At 48.5% G+C, this 14,077-nt stretch overlaps 1 protein-coding gene across 3 annotated transcripts in view; it reads right to left on the bottom strand.

The window, feature by feature from the left end:
- Positions 1–10,953, bottom strand: part of CDH6 (cadherin 6) — a 200,422-nt gene extending 189,469 nt beyond the window's left edge. Inside the window, exons 1-4 of one of the 3 annotated variants that reach the window (XM_075540891.1) lie at positions 10,299–10,477; positions 6,651–6,695; positions 6,251–6,337; positions 5,926–6,014 (exon numbers count right to left, since the gene is read on the bottom strand). The gene's annotated coding sequence lies outside the window, so the exon portion shown is untranslated. Of the gene's footprint in view, positions 1–5,925; positions 6,015–6,250; positions 6,338–6,650; positions 6,696–10,298; positions 10,478–10,808 lie in introns of those variants that run through there. The other 2 variants (XM_075540892.1, XM_075540890.1) reach the window with 2 other exon arrangements.
- Positions 10,954–14,077: the final 3,124 nt, after the last annotated feature.

The following is a 14,077-nucleotide window of genomic DNA, read 5'->3' as shown; positions in this document are numbered from 1 at the left end:
TGGGGAACTGTCTGTCCCAAGCCTCTCTTTCTGCTAACAAAACCACACAAACACTGAGGTGGATGTGGCTCAGAAAGAGCCGAAACAGCGTTGCGATATGATTTGTCAGAAGGCCTCGCCCAGAGAATTAATGTGTTCTGAAACACCGACAAAATCCCAACGAGATACTTTTAAACAAGTAGTTTAATAAGAAACTAATTGCTGAGACGCCATAGTTCGATTTGGAGCAAATGAGGAATCAGCAGTCGGCTGGCGGCCGCGGCAGCGGCGGCCGTTTGGCATTAGTGATTGCTTAGTCCGACCACACCGTTTTGATGGGAGTTAATTTGGAACCTGTTGCCAAGGAGAACTGAGAATATTTTAGTTCAATGTGAAGTTGAGCCACTGCTTTCGAACGTTTTATGAAAACGGATGATTGTAGGTTAATGACGCTTCTTTCAAAACCCTGAGAAGGAAGTTCACGTTTTGAAATGAAAAGAACTCGTTCTTTTTTTATGGCGCAAATCGATACTAGATGCTGGAAGACAACTGGTGTTTGTGGTAAAAGTGGCATCCTTTAAAATACAAACAAACACCCCAGAAAATTCTTGTTGCCTATGGGCTACAAAGGTTTTCGAAAACAAGGCACCCCTTTTGTTCTGCTAGAATGACTGGTGGCATAGTGATTATGCATTGGGCTGTGACCACAAGGTCAGCAGTTCGAAACCACCAGCAGCTCCTTGGGAGAAAAACAGGGCTTCCTACTGCCTCAAAGAGTTATGCCTGGAAAGCCCACAAGGGCGGTACTACCCTGCCCTCCAGGGTCGCTATGAGTGGACACTGACTGGATGGTGGCGAGAGCTTTGTTATGTGGATGTAAGGGCTAATTAATCATGTCAGGTCTAATTAATCATTAGCTACACTTTTAAAACTCTTCTTCCACAGAATGATCTGCTACATAGTGCAATAGGCACATTCATTGTTTATGACACATTCTCGCCATGAGTTTGGTGAAGCCCATTCTTAGAGGGCCTGTGAATATTGTCTAAGATTGAACAATTGTCCAAAGAGTAGTATTGATCGCAATTAATCCAAATTTTAATGAAGGTGCTGAAAGATAGTTTTTGGGGTGAGCTCCTCCCTTGGGCTCTGTGGTCTATCAACAATCTCTCCTTCACTCTTTCGCCATCCAAAGAAGGAAGCCAGCTACGGACTCCAGTCATTTCTCCACGTGCTGACATCAGTAGCAAGCCTAGACCATCGATTCCAAGCAACATAGCAGTCTGAGAATGGAGGGGAGGGCTAATATGAAGCTGTTTGCCAGGTTTTTATTTTACCAAAGAAGAGCAAAAAAGACCCCCACTAGAATCCTTCCTTTTCCTCTATTTTCATGAAAGAAGCGACATTTTAGCTACTGGGTCATTATTTTTGCTCTTTAAATTGGATAAATAGAAATTTATGGCAAAACTCAATAGGTTGTCCTCATTATTCAGACCAATAACCTTTTTTTTTTTTTTTAAGGTGAGCACTTGACATTGGGTAACCTAGGGAATCCGGGATTTCAATGAAGCTTCCTACCTCTCAGGGTAGCACAAAGAGTTGATGGGCTAGCAAGGTAGCTGAGAGTGTAGCTGTTCAAGGCCCCTCCGAGGTGCCTCAGAAGAGCAGTGGGAAGCGCTAGAGCAGTCCCATTTTGACGCACCTGGGATTGCTGGGAGGTGGAAGTGATGCTATAGCAACTGATTCTCAGACTCCAAACCGTCACCAACCTTTTTGCGCATGCGTGGCAAATAAAACCCCAGCTCCGTCCTGAGAGCCTTCCCAGGGAATTTTAAATTCTCCTTTGCCATATGAGCTATCCATGGAGCTGCCCATGCAATTCCTAGAGGCTGAAATCTTTATGGTCTTGTTGAAGTTTCAATGTTCTCCCCTTCACGTGATACTTATTTTAAAGAAAATATTGGAGATTTAAATTGCCTCTTTAATTTTTAATGCCAGCAGGAAGTGGAAATGATAAAATGCAATGACATTCAACAAATAAAAGTCAACTTGCATAGAAAGTGATGGAGGTAAAAGGACAAAATACATTTAGTAGATCCACAGGCGAGGCCCTTCATCTCTCGGATCATCAATTGTCTCAAATGGAAAATGACTTGATTCAAATCATCTCAAGGATCCTTCCGTGTCTCACCTACCCCATTGTATTTACAGTTTACAAACTGCCCTGAAAGGCTACCCTAACTATAAAACTTTTCAAGTGAAGGGAAGGGAATGCATAAAATACAATGAACCCGGGTCATCAGTGTCAACTATATCCTTAAGCGGGAACGACAGTGAGAACTGTGCACATCATACATGATAAAGAAACCATTTAGAACCAATACCGCATTGTGATGTTAATGAGGGAAAAAAGAGTAATTAAAGGGCAGGGAATCAATACAATCGTAACCACTGAGACCCACAGGCCTAAATACTATCTGTGTATGCGGTGAATGTGCAGGAGTCCCTGGGGGACTCCCATGGTTTTGTGCTGGGCTTGCAGCCGAAACATTGGCAGTTCAAACCTACCCGCATGCATCCTGTTTTGTAAAGGACACAGCCTGGAATACACTGTGAAGCAGTCCTCTGCTCCCAGGGGGCTTGGCCTCCAGTCAGAATGGACTGGCTGTGGCAACTCACGAGCAGTGACTCTGTGAATGTGCTAGGAAGGAGAGGGGTCATGGCTCAGTCAAATGCGTGGTTAGGATTTGTAGCCGCCCTTATGAACTGCCCCTCCAACATGCGGGTCTGCAGGCTCGAGAAGATCACTGATGCCCTTACGAAGAGACCAGTCACCAGCATTATGATCAGAGTCACGGGCCCATCATCGTAGGTTATGCCTTAATTAGCCTCAAAATCTTCATTGCTTTGTTTATTTTTTTAAAATTATTTTTTTGCGGGGCTTTTACAGCTCCTATCACAATCCATCCATCCAGCCAGCCATTGTCAAACACATCTGTACATATGTTGTCATCATCTCTTTCAAAACATTTTATTTCTCCTTGAGCCCTTGGTATCAGCCCCTCTTTTTCCCCCTCCATCCCTCACCCTCTATCCCCTAGGAACCCTTGATAATTTATAAATTCTTTTTTAATATATCTTACACCGACCGCTGTCTCCCTTCTCTATCCTCCGCTACTCCCCTCGGTCTTCCTCTGAGAGTCACACTTTCGCTCCTTAGACTTCACAAGTATTTGTTAACAGCGCATTTAAAAGGTACTTTCTCAAACAGAGATTCCCTGGAAATCAAAACCAATTTAAAAAAAAAAAAGAGTATAACACGCCTTTTGATGCACTGTGTCACTATGTCCTGGTGGTGCATTGTTGATTTGTTGGGCTGCTAACCTCAAGGTCAGCAGTTTGAAACCACCCGCTGGTGCATGGAGAACGACCAGGCTTTCCACAGAGTTACGGTCTCAGAAACCCTCGGTGGCAGTTCTACCCTGTCCTCTAGGGTCATTAAGAGTGGGAATCGACTCAATGACTGGGAGTTTTAGTGTCATTATTGCCGTGAAAATCCTTGCAGAATTCTAATAGGGTAAGTGGCATGCAGGAAATATTGGTAAACAGTCAGTGTCTTGTTATTGCAATGATCATCATTGTTATCTTGGATTAATAAAACCCCTGAGTGTATCGGTTAGTATGTATTCTACTGAGCAGTGTACATTCTTTATGAGGCATGTGCTTGGTGGTGGGTTGGAGGGGATAGGCATGGGCTATCTAGCTATTTATCTTTCATCTTATGCCACCGGCCAGAAATATACATATTTGCTTGATTTCTTGGTGGCACACTTTGGGTTGCAGGCTTCAGAAGCACACGTACTCTATTTAGTGTGCAGAACCATGAAGGATCAGAGGGGACGGCCTTCAGAGCACTGAGAGACATTTCAAGCTACTTGCCCAAAACCACACCTCCTCTGGTTAAAGGAGGATTCATTGCGACACATCTCTTAGGCGGTGATTTTTTTTTTTAGGATGGCTTTTGAAATCTGCATCCCATGGTTGAATAAAGAGTAGTGTTATGGACGGCAGAGAAGGGGGGGAAGGGAGACTCCGGATAGAGCAAGATATGACAAAATAATGATGTATAAATTACAAAGGGCACATGAGGGAGGGGGGAGCGGGGAGGGAGGGGGGGGGGAAAGAGGACCTGATGCAAAGGGCTTAAGTGGAGAGCAAATGCTCTGAGAATGATTGGGGCGGGGAATGTATGGATGTGCTTTATACAATTGATGTATGTATATGTATGGATTGTGATAAGAGTTGTATGAGTCCCTAATAAAATGTAAAAAAAGAAAAGGGAAAAGAAAGAAAGAAAAGAAAATGATTAGGGCAAAGAATGTACAGATGTGCTTTATACAATTGATGTATGTATATGTATGGACTGTGATAAGAGTTGTATGAGCCCCTAATAAAACGTTTAAAAAAAAAAGAGTAGTGTTTACATATGTGTTAACAATGGAGTCACACTGATAAGCATGCATCTATAACAGTAGCACTATTTGTAAAGAGAAAATTTCATACTGTGCCAAAATAACAATCTGGGTTCTATTTCTATTCCACTTCCCTCGTGGGTGACAATTGAACGCCTCTTTCCTTTTTCCTGTCACTAACCTGTGCACTTCCTCCATCAAATCTACTATTTATTAGGTCTCTGGACCATGTGGATGGGTCCTGTTGGCATAGTTGGTTACACTGGAGGGTTTTACTGGACAGCAATTGGGCTGCGAGTCACAAGGTCAGCAGTTTGAAACCACCCAGCCATGCCCTGCCATGGGATAGAGTGGAGGCTTTCTACTCCTGGAAAGAAGCTTCAGAAACCCACAGGGACAGTCCTACTCTGCCCTGTAGGGTTGCTATGAGTCAGAATTGGCTCCCTGGTAGTGAGTTTGGCTTTCTATATCCTGGAGGGCAGAAGTTTGAACCCAGGAGCCTCTCCACAAGATATATAGCCTAGGAAACGCAAAGGGGGCAATAGTGCTCTGTCGTCGAGGGTCTCTGAGTCGGATTCATGATGGCGAGGAGGTTATTTTCCATTTTTTTTCTTTTTCAACCAATTTAGGAAATTTTGGAAGAAACAGAAACCAAACCAAACCAATAGCCCTAAAAGCGATCAAGCTAGGACAGACCATATACTGTCCAATGTTACATCATCTTCTCCATAAGCTGTCCTGCTCCCCATTTTATACTCCAATCCAATTTACAGGTGAGTTTTTGGCCTTAATTAAGCTCATCTTACAAAGCTCAGCAAGGTGATCTGATTAGTCCAGGAAATGAGCGCCCAACAGGGTCCATGTAAGGAGATTATACTAATGAAACAAGGTGGGCTAATCTCTAAATCTGCAGGGATGAGTTACACGGTGCCCTCTGCCCACGCTTCTACTGTAAGGTGTGTGTGTGTGTGTGTGTGTGTGTGTGTGTGTGTGTGTGTGTGTTCGAGTGGCCATGGTTCAGTAAGTTTCCTTTGTTGGAAGAGCTGGGTCATCCCGGATAGTTCAAACCAACTTAAGTGGCCAGCTCTGGCCAACTGGACTGGCGGCTGCATTTCATCTCTTATCATTCAGCTTTTTTGGCTGAAAGGACCTGACTTCAGTTCGCTTTTGCAGTTTGCTTCCACTCCCTTTCTGAAGGATTATTGGTTGATAATGTCCCATTAGATTGCCTTCCCTTACCTCCAGCTCCACTTGTCGGTTGATAGGGACTGTCCACTTTGGGGCAATGGCCATAGCAATCCGAGAGAACTGAGCCCTCTCTAAGACAGAATCCAAACTCAACCCTGACTCTAGCTGCCCTAGTGGACAGAGAACTGCCCTTTTCTTTTTTTTGAGGGGGGGGCTGGGTGTCTGGGATTTTATATCTTTATGGGAGCAAATAGTCATTATTATCCCTCAGAACAGAACCACTGACCTTGGGGTTCACCAGTCACGACGCCACCAGGGTTCCCCTCTTAAGGGTAAGACTTTCATTGTTTTCTGGTAAATTCTGACTCAGAGCACCTGATAAGGTTAGATGGGAAAAAAAATTCACAACCATTGAGTCATTCCAACTCATAGTCACCCTAGAGGTCAGGGTGCAACTGCCCCTGTGAGTTCCCGAGACTCACGCTTTACCTGTCTTCCCCCCCCCCCCCCCCCCGCCCCCGTGCAGGGGCTGATGGTTTCCAAGGGCTGCCTCTGCAGTTGGGAACAGCCCAGGGTGGAACCACGTAGGCTTAGACTAGAAAGTTTCATACCGTGCACATCAGCTGGTCACCAGAAAAAGTAAAGTTCCACCCAAAATAGAGCTTAGAACCAGGGATGTGCCTCAACTTCTCATTCGCCTGCAAAAAAAAAAAAAATTCTAGCAAAGAAGAACAAGGATGAAAAATTAAAAGTGGAAAAGACTAGACAACCTAACCTAGGTTGAAAGATAGAAGTACAGGCAGCGCAATGGAAGATTTTTCCCTTGGGGTGTGTGTGTGTGTGTGTGTGTGTGTGTGTGTGTGTGTGTGTGTGTGTGTGTGTGAGAGAGAGAGAGAGAGAGTTTTATTTTTGCCATCTCCCTGTTAGCCTAATACTCTTGAATCTTGTGTTTAGAATGATTATTGAGAAAAATATTTTAAAGCCGAGAAGGATGATTATCACTGTTTTTACCTTTTAGGGTGAAGCTCTCAGTAGACTGTCGCTGGACTGCAAACGCTGTTAGAAAAGGCAATTCAGACTGAGTCACTGCTGGTTATTCTTACAAGCCAGACCCTAATTCTGATCGACCCCAAAGAAAACGCTGCTGTGACTAAGCAAGCGCGCTGGCAGCTGCCTTCTGCTGGATGTTATCTTGCTTGGAACACGTTTCAAACTTTAGAACAGATTTTTAAATTGGAAGTTGAAACCTGCAGACTGTCAGCAAAAGAGGCTGATTCACCACACAGAACGTATCTTATTCCAAGTTCCAGGCAGACTTTTTTTTAAAAAAACAGTAACTTACCTAAAATGTGTTGTGATACAAAGAAGGGGGAGGGGGAGGGAAAAAAGACCTCACAGAACCAGGGGGGTACATGCATCCAAGCATCTTTTGGACTTTTTAACCAGTGCGCATGTGAGCAGGAACTTCTTTAAAGATAGTTCACCGTGATTTGCTAGATTTCATGGCTCTTTGGAAAAGTAGTCAAAATTCTCTCTCCAAATATTGCTGCCTTGCTGGGGGTGCTCCACGTGGGACTGTCTGAGTCCCCACTAGAATGTTGCCGTGTTCATGAGTGAATTAGTGCTGAGGAAGTACAGTTTTGGCAAGGTTGGGGATCAGAACATCTTATTTTATGGAAGGGTGGTAAGTTTTTTGTTTTAACTGGCCATTGCTTTCTTGGGGACTTAGGGAAAAGTTACCAAAAGTCTAGACATTGAGAAAACCATGCCGATGTTAATAATAATACTATCAACCCCTTGCCCAACCAGTAAGAATGAGAATGACACAAAGGTCAGCATTGGCTTGGGGAACATCGAGTTGTCTACAGAGAAAAGCTGCCAAACTCACGCCAGCCATCTCAGCCAAAGACAAGAAAAACCCACCACGCAACTGCCCTACTGGGAAAAATGCAGGCGGGGAACCACTAGAAGGCCCTCCCAACTTAAAAAACAAAAAGTTTGGAGAGCTCACAGCATGAACCTTCATAAATTAGCATTCAGGACTTGCAAAACAACCAGGGACCACAAGGCAAGGCTGGACCACACACTTTAGTGCCTCTTTGGGGGCAGAATGCCCGTGGTGGTATTCAGGATATTGGGTCACATTTTATCTTCTAAAATCAAGAGGTGGGACCATCACTCCATTATAGCTCTAATCAGATCTTCAGAATGTGTTGTTTAAAGGTAAAGGTTTGCCATAGAACGGTCATTTGGTGCCTGTAGTTGGACGTGTTTTTTCCTGAAATTTTGGCTGTTTCAACTTTTGTAGAGCAGTCACATGCAGATGTCCCCCCGCCCTCCCACCCTGCATCTCCTTACAAAAAGAGGAAAAAGAGGCCTGCCTGAAAGTAAGTTGCAACTTGTAAAAGCTGATAAAGAGGCTGGGAGGTGGGGAGGGGTACACAATTTTTTTTATCATAGGCAACTTGTTCCCATAGATTACAAGATAGTTAATATTGCGAAATGTAATTGCAATAAAGGAGTGTCAAAACTAGTAAAGGGACTCAGGGGACCTAGGGAGACACCAAGGTGTCACTTCCCTACAATGGCGGCCCACCATCCCTGTGGACAAGTCCAGAACCAAACCAGTGCTGGTGCGCTGCTGCCTCTCAGGTCTGCCGGGGGGAGCCTGCTCAGGCGCAGCCAGAACCATGGGCAGGGGTGGCCAAGCCGGGCTACCTTTCATTCCCTCCCCACCCCCCTGTAGCTTCTTAGTCAGCTCACCAGGGAGGGCACACAGGGACAAGATCCAATCCTGTAGGGTGGGGGAGTAGTGGGGGCGGGGGTCTAGTCCCCAGGGAATGGCTGGATCTCTTTGAAGTTTCTGAGCTGGGCATTGGAAATGTGGCCTCCAGGATAAACTTTACCCTCTCAGCTAAGGGTGATGGAGACATCTGCTCATCAGCTCCCCTTGCCTCACATCACTTGGTGTCCAGCTTTCTAAACCAGCAAACGCAGCGCCACGCGAGTATTGTTACACAAGCTACATCTGAAGAGATTTTTTTTTCACCTCCCAAAGCAGAAGCCTAAAGGTTTCCCCTAGCAGGTAAAGCCAGCAGCAGCAGAAGTGGCCTAAGTCGCCTTTGGCCACATTTACACAACGGTGTTTTGCTTCTGTTCAAAAGCGTAACCGTTTTTAATGCTGCGAAGCAGGTTTATCCCAGGGTTTCTTTTCTAACCCGCCAGAGGATGTATCGCCCCCCCCCATAATAAACACCCGGAAAGCCCCCCTGGGGCGGCCTGGTAGTATTATGGACACTCCAGCCACCCCAGCGACACACTCTTGCAGGGAAGCCTCCTCTTCCCCACAAGAAGGGCTTCAAGCTTCCCTAAATGACCGGGACGCTCCGCCTGGATGTGGGGTTTTAGTCTTAGCATGCGATACACCCCTGTGTGGAAATGCCTTGTAAAAACGAGAGCGGCAGAGGGAGAGCGCGCGAGAGAGGGAATGAATGATGGCCCTGCCAGATGATTAAACTTCTTGGTTCCTGAAAGTTCTCAGTAAGTTAACTCAGGTGAACAATCCCCCTGGTATCGACAAAGACCTGCATTTAACTCCCCATCAAATATGGATTTTTACTGCCGCAGCGACACTTCCCAGGCATCACGCTGACCTCGCCAGCACCTCCCACCTCCCCTGCCAACTCGGGGCCGAGGAGTATCTCAGCGACAGAAGTCAATCCCAGCCCCGCTGCAGTGCACACCGATGCAGCGTCCGCTGGGATGGAATGCAGGGATTAGCGCGTCCCGGGTGCCACCTCCTCCGGCATCTGAGCCTGAAACCCGGGCGCAGGGGGTCTGTCCTCGTGGGCGACCTCCCCCAGCTCCAGGCTGGGCCCGCCGAGAGAAGCGCGACCCGGCTCAGGCTTCCGTGTGACTTTTTCCTGGACCGTGGGCTCCATTTTTCGGAGCCCCATTGCTGGACTTTCCTGGCAACCTAAGCCATTCTGCCCCGCAGGAGCCGGCGGGCACTGCCCAAACATGCCGGCCAACAGTTCTTTGGAGCATCTTCTCTCGGCCCCACCATCTCTCTGACTTGAGTTGTCCTTGTTGGGTGCATGCAAGAGTTTCCCAGCTACTCGATTTTCTACCCCCCCTCCCCCCCCCGTCCCCCGAAAGCCGAGCGATGGAACTCAAGTCAAAGCGGTCCGTGCACGCACCCTAGGGAGGCGGGCAGGTGGGAAGGAATCCAGCCCCCAACGGCTGGCTCCCCGGGTCCTGCACGCACGGGCGCCCGGCGTCCCCGGCCAGCCAACTTGGCAAATGCCGGAGCTCCGGCGGCGCCGAGGAAGGTAGCGGGCTCGGGCCGGCCGCCCAGGGTCCAGCCCCCACTCCGCCCCATCCTTCCCCGCGGGGTCGCTCTTACCGGAGGCGGAGGAGCGGCGCCGGGTCCCGCGGGCAACGGCACCCGCCCCGGGCAGCGGCCGCAGTGCCCCCCGCGCGCCCGCCCGCCTGCCCGGCCCGGGCTCGCCGGCTGCGCATGGCTCCGAAGTCCGGCGCGCGGCACCCGCCGGGGACAGAGGGCTCTCGCTCTGATTGGCTTCCGTCCTTGCTCCCCACCGAGAACTCAAAGCAGCGCGCACCCCCGCCGCCCCCGCCGCCCGCGGAGACCGAACCCACCTCGGCTCGCTCGCCGGCCGGCGCTCTGGAGCCCCCGCGACCCGCCCAGGCTGCTCGCGCCGCCGCCGCGGTGGCCGCCGGCTCCGCTGCAGCTCCCGGGCTGGGGAGGTGACGGGCTCGGGAGAGCTGGCTCGGGTGGGCACGCACTGATTTGCAAGTGAATGAAGTGGGAGGGCGCAGAGAGAGGAGGACTTTGTTCAAGAGGCCCAGTGCCTGCCCCCGCCCGCCCCTTCCCCTTGACAGAATGACTCCCTGTGTTGGAAGTCCCGAGCGATTCGCTCCCGGGAACCCTCCCTGGGCCCCAGGCTTCTCCTGCTGGCTGATTTCTTGAAAAATCCCACCCCCCCCCTCTTCCTCCCCGGGGGCGTTTAAGTCATACTCTGAACTTGGGTGCCCGGCTTGGTCGGCTCCTGGCTGGAGACTGTCACGGTGCCCCTGGGCTATTCTCGGCCGCGCTCCGCGGTTCCTTTTCCACCCACCAAGCCGAGACAATGCCCAGGGACGCAGTACCTCGCCGCGCGCTCCCCGGGCCGGCGTCGCGTTCCCGGCTCGCTGGGGGAGGACGCGCGTCTAGAGAGCACCGACCCGGCCTCCCGAGAGGAACGATCCCGGTCGCTCGGCTTTGCCCACGGCCACGGGCGCGCTCCGGGCGCGAGCCGATACAGACGCCTGGCCGTCGCTCCGGCTCCCCTTCCGAGAAGACAAGCTTGCGCGTGTCCTCGTGATCCCCGTTACTCTTTGGAGTCACCCCAGGATGGAGGCGCGCCGAGCCATGCTGCCCAGGGCTGGCAGAGACCCTCAGCACCCCAACCCTCCCGGCTGGCCCCAGACCTACGGCCGATTGCGTCTTTCTAAAGGAGTTCAGGAGAGAAGGCGAGGGGGGTTGCGCCCCGCAGAGAGGGGGTGGGGTGGGGTTGGAGGAGTATGGTGGTAGTCAAGGTCTGGCTGCACGTTTTAAGCTCTTTCAGCAAAGTTACTCTAGTGGGATGTGGGATCACCACCCAATTCAACTCTTTGGCCCACACAGCCCTTTCAGGGGGCTGGATTTAAAGTAGCAAAGAAGTCATTTCTCCTATGAGGGCGTTGAGACAGGACAGTCTCCGACATGTCCGAGGGTCGTTAAATCAGAGGAAAGATTTTCTACATGGGCGCTGTCGACATGACGGAGCCAGGCAGTGCGGGCTTAGGAGAAGGGAATCGCGTTACAGCCGCAACTGCACCCGGGGTCGGGAGCGTCCTAAAGCAGTTGGCTGGCGCAGCACGTTCTCACGGGAGGTGCCCGTGGCATCTGCGTGGTGCTTTAAGGAAATTCCTGTCTACTGGGCATCTGAATGGGTAAGCTCCCCATTCCCTGGTTGGAGGTTGGCGTCGTTTCCCCAGTAGCCGGCACCGAAATAAACCCAAATCAAAGGGCGTGCTTCAAAGAAGTGCGCGTGGATATGGTCTTAGCTCAGATGTTCCTCACATGGAAAAACGGGAAGACTTCCAGTTTCTTTCCTGAAAAGACCTTCCCCTCATGAAAAATTACCACCAATTTTTTTCTTTAAAAAGGCTGAACATTTTCTCTTCATACAGCGATTCCAGCGCATATGGAGAGAGCACAGAGAAGAAAGCTGCTTCAGATCCCACAGTCTGATCCTCACAGTATGATTTCCCGAATTCGCATTAGTCCTTCGCTGCTTGCAAAGCGCTTGCGTGGACTAGTCTATTGAATTCTTCTTTCAACAGGTCCTGCGATTTCCCCCCACATGGGGACAAGGAAGCAGATTGAGGAAAAGACCCCAGAGTTGTTAAGTCACATGGCTAAGGAAATATAGCTGGTAAGGAGAAGGGGTGGGGGGAGGTCTCATAAAATGGTTCATGCTTCTATGCTATGCTTACACACAGACCCACACATTGCATATATGTGCATATGCTGTTATGCATATATTAATAATTTAACACATGCACATATTAATAAATTAACACATGATATAAAGCATGCCAATACACAGAAGTAGTGTATGAAGATCACATATCAGAAAGATCTGCAAATAAGCTTACCTCTGGAAAAAGTAAGATGATAGTGAAATTGATCTCTACCAACTGAACCAGTTAACACCACACAAAAGCAATCTTTACTTGTGTGCAATGCATTTTTCTTCAGAACTCATTAAGACACGTATCAAAGGTGGTTAGCTCAATGACTTTTTAGTTCCAGTGGCAGCATTAAAGTCTGTACAGAATAGCTTTGTGGTGCTAGGGCCCTGGGTGATGCACATGGTCATGCAAATGGTTGCTAGTGGAAAGGTCGGGTGTTCATATCTACCTCCAAACAAAAGACTTGGAACTGGGGGGCGGGGTGTGTGTGGAAATCATCCATTTAAAACACCATGGAGCTAAGAGCAGAAAGATGATGCAGTCAGAAAAGGAGCAAAGGATAGGGTACCAGCATGGACTTTCAAATAGCCATCAAAACCTCAAAAGATGTTCATCACCAGTAGCCATCAGACATGCAAATCCAATCCACAGCCAGCAACGGGTTCACTCTGACTGGGATGGCTAAGATTAAAAACAGAGAGAAAATAACAAATGTTGCCAAGGATGTGGGGAAACGAGTCCTGACCCATTTCTACTGGGAATGCAGAATGGTTCAGCCATGGTGGCAAATAGTAAGGCAATTCCTGCAAAACTAAAGCTAGCATGGCCATATGACTCAGCAAAGCTGCCCGGGGGCATATACCCCGAGACCCAGAGACAGGCTGTACACCAATGTAGCTTTATCACAATGGCCAAAAGGTGGGAACGACCTAAATGCCCACCAACTGATCAACCGAAAAACAAAATGAGGTACAGATGTAAAGTGGAATGCTATTCAGCCTGTAGAAGAAATGAAGTCTTGACATATGCTACAATATGAATAGATGATAGGGAATGGAGTGAGAAAAAAAAAAGTCAATCACACACACACACACACAAGACTGTATGCCCCCACTTTTATAAAAAAAAAACACAAGGAAAGACAAATATAAAAAGATCAAAGTGTATGTGTGATCCCCGGGGTTGGGGTGTGTGTGTTAGTGAAGTGAAAATTACATAGATTAAGGATAGGGTTACATAGTGGATTGTTAAAATTGATGTCCATAAAGTGTACATTTGTAAAGAGCTCAGTTGGCATCCTTTATGTGATGTATATAATACCAACAACAAAAGAGCAGTTGGCGAGGTTGCTTATGTACGCCATCAATCTCATGGGATTTGGTTCCTTAGTTTGGAGACTTAGTGTTATGGTTTCTTGGGACAGCCTAGTTAATTGGCCCTAATAGTGTGTTTAGCGCTTCTGTTCTACCTCCTACTTGGTTGAATACGCCTGAGGTCTTCAACGTTTGCAAGCAGCCGTAAAAGTCACTACTCTCCGTCTCTGTTCATTAGGAGCCCTAGTGGTCTAGTGGTTAAGCACTAAGGCTGTCTGGCTCCAAACCACTAGCTGTTCCTCAGTAGAAAGACTGGACTTTCCACTCCTGTGTAAACAGCTACACACTGGGAAACTCACAGGGGCAGTTCTAGCCTGTCCCATAGAGCTGATGTGAGTCGGCAGCACAGGCAGTTTGGGGTTGTTGTTGTTTTTCCTCACCCGGAGCAACAGAAGCAGCATCAGAAACCCTAGGAAGATCTGGAATTTGTTATCAACTGCCTTCATGAGCTAGTTTCTTCTTTTCCCTGAGAAGGGAAGCATTGGGTTTCATGCCCGCATGTTTAAATCAAAGATCACATGCGAGAACCTTGATCAAAAGAGGGAA

This window comes from Tenrec ecaudatus, chromosome 2 (assembly GCF_050624435.1).
Source record: "Tenrec ecaudatus isolate mTenEca1 chromosome 2, mTenEca1.hap1, whole genome shotgun sequence".
Taxonomy (NCBI): Eukaryota; Metazoa; Chordata; class Mammalia; order Afrosoricida; family Tenrecidae; genus Tenrec; species Tenrec ecaudatus.
The sequence above is the reverse complement of the archived record's forward strand: the minus strand, read 5'-3'. Positions and strand labels throughout refer to the sequence as shown.